Source organism: Xiphophorus hellerii, chromosome 17 (assembly GCF_003331165.1).
Source record: "Xiphophorus hellerii strain 12219 chromosome 17, Xiphophorus_hellerii-4.1, whole genome shotgun sequence".
NCBI lineage: Eukaryota > Metazoa > Chordata > Actinopteri > Cyprinodontiformes > Poeciliidae > Xiphophorus > Xiphophorus hellerii.
In genome coordinates, this window is record NC_045688.1 from 1,658,113 (window position 1) to 1,671,124 (window position 13,012).

At 44.6% G+C, this 13,012-nt stretch overlaps 1 long non-coding RNA gene across 1 annotated transcript; it reads left to right on the plus strand.

Moving 5' to 3' along the window:
• The first annotated feature begins 8,564 nt into the window (after nucleotides 1-8,564).
• LOC116736523 (uncharacterized) lies at nucleotides 8,565-10,272 on the plus strand. Its single transcript, XR_004342600.1, has 2 exons — nucleotides 8,565-9,558; nucleotides 9,928-10,272. It is a non-coding gene; the product is annotated as an uncharacterized LOC116736523 (long non-coding RNA).
• Nucleotides 10,273-13,012: the final 2,740 nt, after the last annotated feature.

Consider the following 13,012-nt stretch of genomic DNA (forward strand, 5'->3'; position numbering starts at 1 on the left):
TCATTAATATCGCTAATGGTAGCACTGCAGCTATCGCTAACCGTGGAGCTGTGCTGCTAGTAATCCTGCAGGGTGGGGGGGGTCTCCAGATTAGGGCAGAACTTGCTGCCATTGGCTGTTTTTTCCTGATGGTTGTCAGTTTGACGCTGTGAGACCAGAACCACATGAGTTCTGGGTCTGACTTTCCTCTCCCTCCTTACTCAGCGGTTGCACTCTGTTCGTCAGCTTTATTAGAAAAGTACACAGTTTCCATAGAGTGCCCTCCTGACATTTTCGACTTATTAGTTAGTTTTCGTGGCGTCTTCAATCAGCCCCTTAATCCTCACAGGGAGCAGCGCTTTTAATTCACAGATGGGCTGATAAGGGCCGCCTAGCAAAGCGCCAGAGAGGCGGCGGCGGCGGCGGCTACACTAGCAAAGCAGGCCTGGGATGAGCAGCGGAGGAGTGGGGGGGGGGAGAGAAGAAAAGACGCAGGAAAAAAACGATTTACACGTAGATGAATCGTGCTTACAAGATGGAACCCTGGGCATTAGGAGCGGATCTGAATTTCCTATCTGTCATTTTTTTCCCACCTCCTTCTGCCGCAGCATTCGTTCACTTTTTCATTCACTCCCCCTCTCTCTCTCTGTCTGTCTCTCTTTTTTCTCCCCTCCTTCTTCTCCACCATTACCCTTGCTGATTGCAATCTTTAAGCGCCATTGGGCCCACTGCTTCTGCAGTTTTTAATCTGTCTTTAATCCCATAGATTTTAAATATTCCCCAGCTCCCGGAGACTGGAGGCAATTAACTGCCCTTCTGATGCTCTCCTTATCAGTTGCCTCCTTGTATCTCTCTGAAGCAGCCTCAAGACACTGCCAGAGCTGACAAATAATACCGCCATTTACTGCTGAGCATCCTCGGGGACTTGAAGGGAGCGCGGCGCTGCCACCGCCGCATTCTAAACAGGTATTTGGTAAACATATCATACGGAGGAGAGCGAGGGGAGAAACCCGCCAACACTCCCAAAAGCAAAGCATGTTTGTCTGTTTGCCATTTCCTGTAGTACGTCTGCGTTTCTCCTCAGAAAGACGACAAAAGATGGCCTGCTGATCCCGGAGTGTGACGGCCGCCTTCCGCCATCTCTGCTGCTTTAAACGTAGGAAATTGTTGCACTTTGATGAATTTTAGACATTTTAAGTGTTTTTTCTGTAAGCTGCTCTCTCTGCATGAGGTACTTCAGGGTTAATTGCTCGTTAGCAGAAATAGCCAATCAGCCAATCACAAAGCAGCATCATGGGATGCATTCACACCAGCCATGTTTGGTCTGTTTTAATCTGACTCCGGTCCGTTTGCCTAGTCAAAGTCCGGTTTGGTTGGTGAGGTGTGAACTCTAATTGACCTCTAGACCTCTGGACCTCCAGACCTCGGTCTGGGTTCGGTTGAAGTGAACTCTGGTTTGGTTTAAATGTGAACGCCAAGTGGACCGGAGACCGCTCCAAAAGCAGGAAGTGGACTACAGCGCAGGGCATTCTGGGTAAATACAACCAAAGCTAATGTGTTAGCCTAGCACTAGCAGCAGAAATGGCTCCTGGTCTTCAGCCAAAGACTAAAGAGAAATCCTCCAACCGCTAAAATCTGACGCCTCCATCTTGTTTCCATCTGGTGAAGAAGGAAGTTGCTCTCAGTGTCTTCAGAGGTTTTTGTGTCGTTTCCTTCAGTGGTTCTTGGTGCAGCGCCCCCACAGGCCAGGAGGGGAACAGGTTGGTTTTACTCAGAACCACAGCAGCTGGAGGTGGAGCAGATGCTCTGGTTCCAGTAGAACCGAGGTACGTCCTGAGACAAAGTGTTGCTTTGACTGAAAAAATGAATTTCTATACCTAAGCTGAAAAATGTGGAAGTTAGACATTAAAATCTAAACATGGGATAAAAATGTTTAAAAATTGATGTATTCTTTATTGTAGATGGAAAACGTTTTTCTTTACTGCTACATGACAGACCTGAACTTCCATGTAATCATTTGGTTTAGTGTTGGTCATTCAATAATGAAAGATGAAATTGTTCCCATAAAATAAAGCACAGCAGGAATGATTTCAACTTTTACAGAATCAGCGTTTTAAAGAATAAACCTGAGACAAAGACACAGCTGAGGACAACCAAAAGAGAAATCGTGTGACGATTGAAGAAGCTCCAGCAGGATTTGTTTCCCGTTTTCCAGGCTCTGAACCGACCCGGAGAGTTTAGCTTTGCCAAATGGTTGGGCTCCACAGGAGATGGCCCAGGTTCCGTCTCCCCAATCTCTCCCATCAGCCCTCTGGATAATGCGCCCCATGGCAGCGCAGTGAATGCAATCACCAGCGCGTGCACCACAAGCCTGCTAACAACACCACAAGCCGGTGGCCTCAGCCAAACCGGCAGATAACCATCAGCTAAGAGCTTTGTGACATCATCAGAGCGAGGACGGCTCCTGACTCTCTGCCAGGTTGGAGCTGCTAATCCAACCGCAGACGGAGACAAAGGCAGGGAACGTGCATCATTACAAACACTCTTAGCTCTTCAGCTCACTGTTGACCCGACACTCTGATGAAGCTCCGTCCGGCGGCGGTCAGGTGTGGACCACCAAGAGGTTTCCATGAGAACTGGATTCTCTGACGAGCTGCCGGCGTTATCGGCTGTTCTCTGGTGTCGCGTTTCAATCCGTCCTCCGGTAAAATCACGTCCACTTACGGAGACGGAGACGGCAAATTCAGACTGCAAATGCACCACAGATGTCGACTTCACACACAGATCTGGATGTGTGACGTCCAGGAGTGGATCTGGAGGCCACTGCATGAAGGAGGGCATGAGTACAGGGAGGAGAATCCTGTTCAACATTTTTATGAGTTAATTCCCCTCATTAAATCAAAATCAACCATTTACCTTCAGATACCAACAGGACAACAGCCAGTCATTCTATTTAATAATCAACTTCACCAAAGAAAAATTCTGACTGCAGAAAACAGACAGAGGTCCAGGTTCCAAACTGAACCACCTGCTGGAGGTTTCTTCCTGTTGAGTTTTTCCTCTCCACTGTCGCTCCATGCTTGATTGATACGAGGGATTGCTGTAAAGTTAACGAGAACGCAAGCGGCTGTCGTTACGTCCAGGAGGATTGATGCTGCGAGTCAACGACTTGAAGCTCTGCTGGGTTTCCGTAGAAACACTTAGACTACTTTAAATAATTATTCACGTTTAATGGATCAATCTGAATGTCAGATTAAGTAGAAATTATTTTTTTGTGTGAGGATCAGACTGGAGCGTCAGCAGAAAAATAAAGAAATAAAAATCAGCAACACATTTAAACAAATGAGCACCTTTCTGCAGTTTAAATATTATATATAATAATGAATCATTATTATGATTCTGTTTGGGAGATTTGTTTTGCTAAAATTAAAAGTTTGATAAAATGTTACACAAAAGCATAAAAATGTCTGAACAAATGCATAAAATTAAACACTGAACTCAGAAGCATTTATGTGCGTATAAAACATTCATATTTGCCAACTTAAGCTAAAATATGATTCTTCACACGACGATAAAAAATTCCCCATCACTTGTCAGAATGTCCTAGTCAAAGTACAGACCTACATCCAACTGAAGATCAAATGCAAGACAGAAAACTGATGTTTACTGAGACGATTCACAAAGAAGAAAGACCAACAAGACTCAGGGAAGCAGAACAGAGGTGGATGCCGCACTTTTCAGATGTTCATTAGCATAAAAAGAGAGGACATTAATTATTCTGAGTCCACTTTGCAGTCCTGCGCCACATGACGCGTGGCGTAACCCCAGAGGCTGCAGCAGGCGCTGGCTGTGTCCAGTAGGATCCTCTGGGTTCCTGCTGGGTCTGTGTGGTTAAAGCTGGGGGGCGGGGGCCAGTGGGGGCCAACCACTTTAAAACCTCAGCTCTGGGGTCACACTAGGGGGCCACCCCATTTCACAGTGCAGAAGGGAAACAAGCGGGAGCCTGGGAAACAAACTTCCTGGGCTGGTTGGTGTGAGGAGGTGAAAGTTTTTCTCCTGCAACGCAGAGAAACAGAGCGGCCCTCGTTATCGGCGCCGCTCTCATCAAGGCGGGCGGGGAGGGGCGGGGGCGCCGGGCTAAGCCGAACCCCGTCACCCTCACACACACAGCCGAGCCCGCCCTCCTCCCCTGGTTTCCGTGGCGACTGCTAAGCCCGAAGTTACGGTAAAGCTGGTGTGCCGCTGAGCCCTGGGCAGGATTTGTGACAGAGAAATCACATCAGCCTATGCTGATTAACAATTCCATTCCACCCTGAGATTTATATAAAAAAACTATCTTACATTTGGCTTTTTAATAGGAACGATCGCTATCTCAAATTGAGTCCCTGCAAACTTTAATAAAGGCTACAGGGTTGAGTGGCATTTTGCATGCTGATTTAGGGCCGATTGGCGGCTTTTGATGAGAGGGAGGCTGCTATGTAAAGCGGTGCTCCCAGCGCTTTTCCACATCGCCGGTTCAAATGCAGAAGGATAAGAACATGAAGAAAAAAATAACACTTCCATCTGCAATCTCCGGATTTCTCTCTGCTTTCCCTCTCTCTCTCCCTCTTTTTTTTCCAGAGAAATGATTGACTGTTGAATATGAATAAAACGGGAAGGAGTGAAGCGGGGATAGAGAGAGGCAGCGCGGCAGACAGAGGAGAGAGGAAGAAAAGAAAGCCTCTCCTGGACTTCTTTCCTCTGGAGGTGAAAAATAAAATCAGAAAGCTTTTTATGCTCTCCCATTCTGACATTTGGAGAATGGTATTAGTGTAGAATATTCAGAGAGGAGACAGGACCACGAGAAAAAAAAACATTGCTAGAAACACTCCACCCCTCAAATCTACATCAGCATTAAAACACTATTTATAGCAGCAGTTCAGCTTAATGGGATAATCAGCTCTATTGGTACAGATATTGGATAATCTCAAACAGTTTTACGGACATAAAGATCTGCAGCATTTTACATGAATATTTTGGTTTTTGGAGACATTTCCAATAATTCCTGGAGGAATGTTGTTGGGTTTAATACTAAAACCTATCAGCAGGTAGTATTATTAATGTTTTGTTTTATTATTGGGATTTGTAGAGTTTTATGGATAAAACTGGGAAAATGAGCCGCTGTGGTCAGTCTCACTGATTCTTATTTTTATATTAAAATAAAATAACTAATTACTGGCATCCTCCTGAGGAGGATTTAAAAATCTCCCTGCTCTGAGCCGCTTCTCTCTGGGTACTCCATGTTCTGTTAAATATGGACGTTTTATCAACGAAATATTTCACGTTCAGTCTGGACCCATCTTCCACAAACCTGCAGGAAATGGAAATACTTGAGTTTTATTATTATCTCTATAAATGTTTAAAACAGTTAAATACCGCCAGAGTTAAACTGGTAGAAAATGGAGGTTTGTTAGTGACGGACTGACCCGCAGCGTTTGGACCAGGTGAGTTTTCCATCCTCCAGTCGAGGTTTAACTCCTGAGTCGGACGCAGAGCTGAACGTAGCTGGAACAAACACTCAGAAATAAAAAGAGACGAAGAGGAACAAGAATGGGGGAGTTAAGAGGAAGAGGGCCAATGGACGGCATCCAACAGGATCAGTGAGCAGGGCAGGCTGCCAACACACACACACACACACACACACACACACACACAGTAACACTATTTGTGGTGTGGCTCTTCCCTTCAGGACTCCCTCACATCCCACCGGTCACTCAGAACCAGAGAAATGCGTTTCTTTGTGGGGAGCAGAAACACGGCGGCAGTAAACCCAAAACGGTCTAGTCCAAGCAGCCAAACCTTCATTCTTAGGTCATGCAGTAACTGCTGTCTGTAGACGGACGCTACAGGAAGACGATACAACAGCTAAAAACGGTCTATTAAAGGCCGATTAAAACATTGATTATTATAAGGTGAACCGTCTGCAAACTGAAAACTGTTTGTCTGTTCAATCTAATTCAGTTCGATTAGTTTGATAAAACTGATCATTACTTTATTATCATCCAATCACTAATTTTCTAATAAATGAACTGATTCTCTGTTATTATATATTTTTGGTGTTTAAATGCTAATTTAATTTTCTCAGATTAATTTGCACCAAATATTTAGTTTCTCTGGTGATAAAAATGAAAACATATCCAAGTGCTGAAGGACTAATAAACTGACAATAAATAAATAATGGCTGCAGTGGTGAGCACACTTCAGCTAATCCATTAGCATGCTAATAGGGAAGCTAATTTTTCATTTAGCGCTTTTGCTAGTTTTGAAAACCTTTAGCTTCCTCTAAATGAATTCTCTAAATTTTAAAGCGTTATTTACTTTTAAAGCTGTTTTCTCAACTTTCAGGAGAATAAATTTCGACATTTTGTTGAAGTTTTGGTTCTGAACGGTTCAGAGTTCTCCAAGAGTTCAAAGTTTAAATCATGCTCTTATTTTGAAGTGATTGAAGTGTTTATGTAACGGTTCCATTTCCTGTCTGTGTTTCCTCCACAGAAACTCACAGGATCAAAAACCAAACATGGATATTAGAGAACATGAAAAGATTCATTTAGTTCTGGAGGATTTAGTCTTGCAAGGAGCTGAACTGAAGTTAGTGCTTTAGCATTAGCTTTAGCAAAGCTAATGTTCATGATTAGTACTTCAGGGTTAGTGTAGCTAACTTTTTACTTTGAGGCGCCCAACACTAGACAGATAATGAGTAAGTTAATACTGAAGTCAGACTTTTCCAGACTTTGTAGGAAATCCTGAATCTGTTTCAGGTTCATGAATCTCCATTCCTCACTCCGACAGCCTGAAGGAGAGCGGTGCAGCAGGGATCCAGGACGTTGGATCAGCGCCGAATAAATCACTGGATCTGATGACGACATGAATAAACACCTGGCAACGAGGTTCTACAGACGGAACCACAGTCCAGGATCAAACAGGACCAGGACCCAGTCGTTGGTGACCTTCACTCGGACCCGGCCGGTGCCTCCCTCAGCTCCCTCCCGGTCTCCTGGCCGGTGCGTTCGTTCTGCCTGATAAGATGCTATCAGGAACCCTTTAAGCACTTGAGAGGCACTTTAGGAGATGACTGGAGCCATTACCATGAAAAGTAAAAGATCCAGGGTTTATTGATGCCAGATTAATACTGACCACCATGTTATTGATTTCTGCCCCGCTCCCCGTTTACTCTCCCAGTTTCTCTTCTTCGCAGGTCCGGACCTCTGGCAGCGATCTTATTTTATGATGGAGCAAGTCGCTCTCATTCTTCTTTGGTGCAGCGGCGCTATCTGCACTTTCACAGGGCCATCCTTTAAAAGGTGCAGAGCAAAGGCTCAGCGTTATCAGCCGATGTTATTCAATTGTTACAGGACAATCTGGGCCATTAGCTGCTGTGTTAAATAATGCATCCGCTTTTAAAGGCGAGCCTTATCTCGTCCCTGTGTGTGTGTGTGTTTTTTAACATTATTAGTATAGGAGTGTAATGAAAGGTCCCCTCCTGATGGACGCTGATATACATCCAAGGTCTTTCTGCAAACCTCCAGCTCCTCCACAGCGACATAAACAAACGCTGACCTTTTTAATGAAGCCCGGCTTTATCTGCTTTTATTAAAAAGGACAACAAGAGGCGGAAACGCTTCAGACGAGATAAAAATGGATTCATATGTGCTCGACCAAAGGCACAGACGATCGATCGACGCTTGGGAGCGTGTTGCTACGAGACGCCAAAGGAGGAAGAGGTGAGTGTCCTAAATGTAGACAAAGAGAGCAGGAAACAGGAGGAAGTGAGGGATGAGAGCAGAGAGCGAGGGAAGGATGGAGGCTGGGCGGCGATAACCACACTGTCTTCAGTCACAGATTTACACAGGCCATTGCACTCTCATTCTCCCCGGCTCTTATCACAGGAATTATTGAGCAGTGTGGCATACCATTAAAAATTCTGCTTAGATTTCACAAAAATCAAATTGCGTAAGGTAATGAAGGAAGCTTTCAAATGGACGGCTGGGTGATACCCGTCCTCAGCGGGAGAAATACATCTCAGTCATAATTCGCTATCTTTATTGTACTTCTACGCAGACTGACTGCGCCGCCAGAGCAGAGGAAAGCTTAATAATCGCCGTTGCCCTTGATGTTAAAGGGATGATTTTGTGGCTGTTGCTTTGTAACCGTTCCTCCCTCCATCCATCCCTCCTCTGTTTCATTTCATCCTGCGCTCGCTCCATCAGAGACGCTCCCACGGGTCAGTTTGGGCTTTTACAAGCAGAACCCAGAGCCAGGTTTGTTTTCTACCACGTTTCATGGATGTCGGCACCCGTGCTTGTGTTGGCTCACACACACAGCACGCCACTCCATTTGTCATCTTAATTTATGGTTTCACACACATTAGAAATGATTCTGTGCAAGTGGAGACAGAGCTTGTTGGTCTCGTTCTCACAGACGGAGCTGAAGAAAGGCTGCCCTGTCTGCAGTTACTTCATAAACAATGGAGTGACGTAACTTTGAAGCAAATCCAGCTATTAATCTTATTGTGCAAGAGCGTTGCTGTTGGAACAGTTTGACAATTAGCAACAAAAGACAGCACCGAGGAAACACAAAGATGTTTTATTTTTAATAAGGGAGGAAACGTTCTGCTTTTTGCAGATGATGTGATTCTGATCTTCGGGTTGTGATCTCCAGATTTCACTGCAGAATGTGAACCTGCACCAACGTATCCGACATCCTGGTCTTGGTCGACCCGTCGATCGTCGTTCCTTCCCTGAGCTGCTGATGGAGGCTTAGATCTCCTGATATGACATCCATGAACACGACGTCACATCAGGGCAGTCTGACCAGGACTGGAGGCTAGAGGCTAATAAATCAATAAACTTCCAGAATTTGTTGATTTCCATGAAGCTATTTCTGATTCCTTGACATTTGAACACAAACAAAGACCAATCGTCCGACTGCACAGAAGAATCTAGTTCCACTTAACTTAATGTCAGCCCCCCGCCCCCCACAGCCATCAGAACTAAAAATAACCCTCCAAAGCCCGGACACTGTCCTCTTTGAGGCTTCCTGGCTCCGGCTCCATCTGGCTGGCCTTTCCCTGCAGCAGTATCAGTGCGATGTGCCAAAGTGACAACTGCATGCCATGCAGATCCTGACTCTGCCCTCCTCTGTGGCCAGTTAGCCCGTCGGAGCGTTCATCCGTCTGTCGGTCCGTCCGTCCGCGGCCCGCCTGGCCCCGGCACCAGCAGCCCCTAATCCGGGCGCGGGCTTTACCCCACTAGCTCAGTGTAATCACACAGCTAATTCACAGGCAGACGGGAGGAAGGCAATCCGTGACGGACGTTTTTTGTGCGACTAAGAATGAGCTCCCCGGTGACCAGAGGAGGTTGAGGAGAGGGAGGCTGTCAGTGAAAAGATGGCTCCAGAAAGGCGAGATGCGAGGGGAATAGATGAATAGCAGGAACCCGCTCCCAGATAGGAACGCCGAATAAGGAAAATGTTTGGTGTGGAGAAAAAAGAGGACATGAATCTGCTGCAGCCTTTTGCCAAGAGAATGTTGAAAGAGCCATTGTGAGTCTATATTACTCAATAAAGGCTTTGATGAAAAGCGAGGCTCTGTATTAATTTGGATAAGAAACCTTTGCCTCCGTGCGCCCTTTCTTTCTCGGCTCCCATCCACGACACCTCTGTGGTTTAAAGCAGTGTTTGGTTTCAGTTCAGCAAGCCAAGTCATTACATTTAAACATGTCACACCTTTCAGAGAGGGGAATTAACTAGTGCTGGTACTTCTTCATTCCCTGCACGCTGGGACCCAGAAGTTCAAAAAAAAGAGGTGTTGATATTTTGACATTGTCACTTCATGCTCTCCTGCATGCATGCGGCGCTGTGTGAAAGTAGCTCATCCTCCCCAGAGAGCCGACTTCTCATTTCTAATTTCAGATGAAGTCAGGAGGTGCACGGATTGCAGCTTGGCTGTCTGCCCGATTCAAACCATCCAAGTCTGAACAACAAAGGGAAGGAGGATCTTCTGCTGGAGCTGCACTCAGGGCCAGGAAGCGCAGATTTACCAGGTTTTCCTCGATCGGACCTTCTTTCAACCCAGACCTAAATATCCAAACAGAACAAAACCCAGAGGGAGGGGAAGTGGAGCCGCTCGACTCCAGCAGAAACCCAGCTTCATTTACGCCAACAAACAGAAATATTCTTCGTTCCAGGGAGGAATGATTAGACATCATGGGAGTGAAATGATATTTAAAAACAAAAATAAAGGATTTTATTCCTTTAGTTTTGGACAAATCTAAACGTTTATTTCTTCTCTTTGTTCACTTCAGACATCTGGAAAAATTAATCATCATAAAGAAAAAAGGAAGAAGGTCACTGATGCATCAGGAGCCTGGGAGCTAAAGTCATGCCAGGTCAAAGGTCACAGAGTCTTACTCATGAGCTCAATCTAGTTTGATTTTTACTTTGTACTGCAGCTTGAGCAAAACAAAACTATGTAATTATGTAATATTTAAGAGATGATCAGCAAAGGCATCTAATCCTGCTTCTCACCACTTAGCAGGGCGGTGGCAGCATCATGCTGTGGGCTGTTTTGCTGCCAATAGTCTGAAAATAAAAAACACAAAGTGGAAAAATAACTCGAAATATAACAGAAAACAACAGATTACAAGAGCAATCTGTGGCTTTTGAAGTTTTCATCAAAAAACTTATGATCAACTTATGATCATATTAACAAGACAAATGTTTAAAAATAGAAGCTAATTATCTGCCACACTGTTCAGATCGGTCCAACATCCTCTGCTCTCTTTCTTCTCTCAACGCCACACATTTCAAATGATGAAATTCACTAAAATTTCGATACAAAGCTGCACTTGTGAAAGTAAATTTGTTGGTCAGTAAAACTAGATTTCTAATCATTGCTTAATAAACAAAAATAAATTGTTTTATTCCTCTAAACATAAATTAGGTAATAAACTTGTTTTATGTTTCAGAATATTTTCTCTTTTTTATGAAATAATATTTCAGCACAAATGGCTTAAAATATGCAAACAAAATCAGACAGTGAGAAAGAGAAACTCTGTGGCTCCAAACCGGTGATCAGGTGCACAGGCATGTCTAGTTTCTGCACACACACACCCCTGCACATACACACACACACACACACCCCGAAAATAAAGCAGCAGAAATGGGGAGGGGGTCAAACCACCAGAGGAAGATGCTGCTCCAGAAGCCTTTATTAACTCTACTTACAACTCCTGTTTTTAACCACAGCTAGGTCATGTCACACACACACACACACGCCTACACACACACACACACACACACACATTTCAGAGACTCAGGAGAAGAGCAGCCTGCCACCGACTTGGACAAAACCCAAGACTGTTGGTGGCACCTGCACTAGAGTCAGATCTTCCCTGTTTTAGCCAAAGAATCCTTAACCAAAATAGCTGTGAACGCCCATACAACACACACACACACCCCCCCCCCCCACACACACTGCGCAGTGTGTGTTCAGCAGGAGTCGGTGTATATTACCTGTTTTAGTTGTGGCCAAGCTCAGTGAGGGAGGGGCGGGGGGGGCAGGATTAAGCTGGCTGTCGTTGTGCCAAAACTAAAATCAAGAGTGTGTACAAATTCTCACGACACACACACACACACACACGTCCACTATTTAAGCTGTTGCTTTTTCCCATTTCTGTGACTTTAATCCTACAGACAGTTGGTGTGTGCGTGGGTGTGTTTGTGTGTGTGTGTGTGTGTAGAGATGTGAATGTTGTCCAGTGTGATTATAAATGTGTGTAAAAACATTTACTGAATGTAAACAAATAAGAAACATCTTCTAAGATTATTCTCTCCAGAAACTGATGAGCTGAAGCAGCGATGAGCAGAGAGGCGACTAAAACAATGTGTGTGTGTGTAGGTGTACGCGTGTGTGTGTGTGTGTGTGTGTGGGTGTCCAGCTTCCTGTGAATGATGTAAATTGCATATTGTTGCAGGTTAAGAGGGGTTGCCATTAGCTTAAAGTGTGTTTTCTGAGCCAAGGGCTTTACAGGGAAAACGTTTGCTGCCTGTGGAGAAATCAACACACACACTCCCACACACACACACACACACCAGGATCACTGGTTGAGGACTCTAATAACTACTGTACTTTACTTGGGGAGTAAAATTCAAGAATTGAATTTTCTCAGGGCCAGGAAAGCTTGGCCCCAAAGTGGGCGGAGCCAGGAAGCATTGAATTTGGTTTGAATTGGAACCATAAAACCCTAAATAATCTATTTACACAGTTTACCAGCTAAAAATGTCTTTGGGGAGTTTAGTTAAATCCTGACTGATTTGGAGGGAAAGTTTGGACTTGGAATCAAAAGTTGAGACCAAAGAGTTCATAGAAATCAAAATGCTGAGGATCTGGAATGAACAAATAAAAGACTTGGTTTGGAAATAAAAGAATAAAGATTTGGGATAAACGAGTCAGGACTTGGACTGGGATGAAATAAGGTGTTTTTGTTGCACATCTGTTGAAGCGAGATCGGCCGTCGGTCAGTCAGGCGATCAGAGGCCAGAAAACAAAACGCTGCAGACGGCTGCATTGTTTATGAAGAAAGGCTCTGCTGTAGAATCAGTGTGGGAGGAAGAAAACAGCACAGCTTAATTACTGTCGCATGATACCAATTATTTTGTCTCCACACTCTTATCTTAATTACTTCAAAAGACCAACTTCAATTAGGACGAGAAAACTGCATCTAGAACCGGCAGTCCAATCCCCAGCGAAGGCGACATCACTCAATTATACACACTTATACACACACAATTACACAAACATACAAGACAAATCTAACCAACAAATTTACTGATAATTAATTGACATGCCAGGCATAATATTCAGCATAAATAAACCAGCATTGTTCTAAAAGTGAGGATGAAAGCGGAGCAATTAATTTCCTGAATCGGTCGGTACACAGAGAACCAGCCGACGCCTGCAGGATGAAACGCTTTCACAGGTAAACCAGCTCAAAAC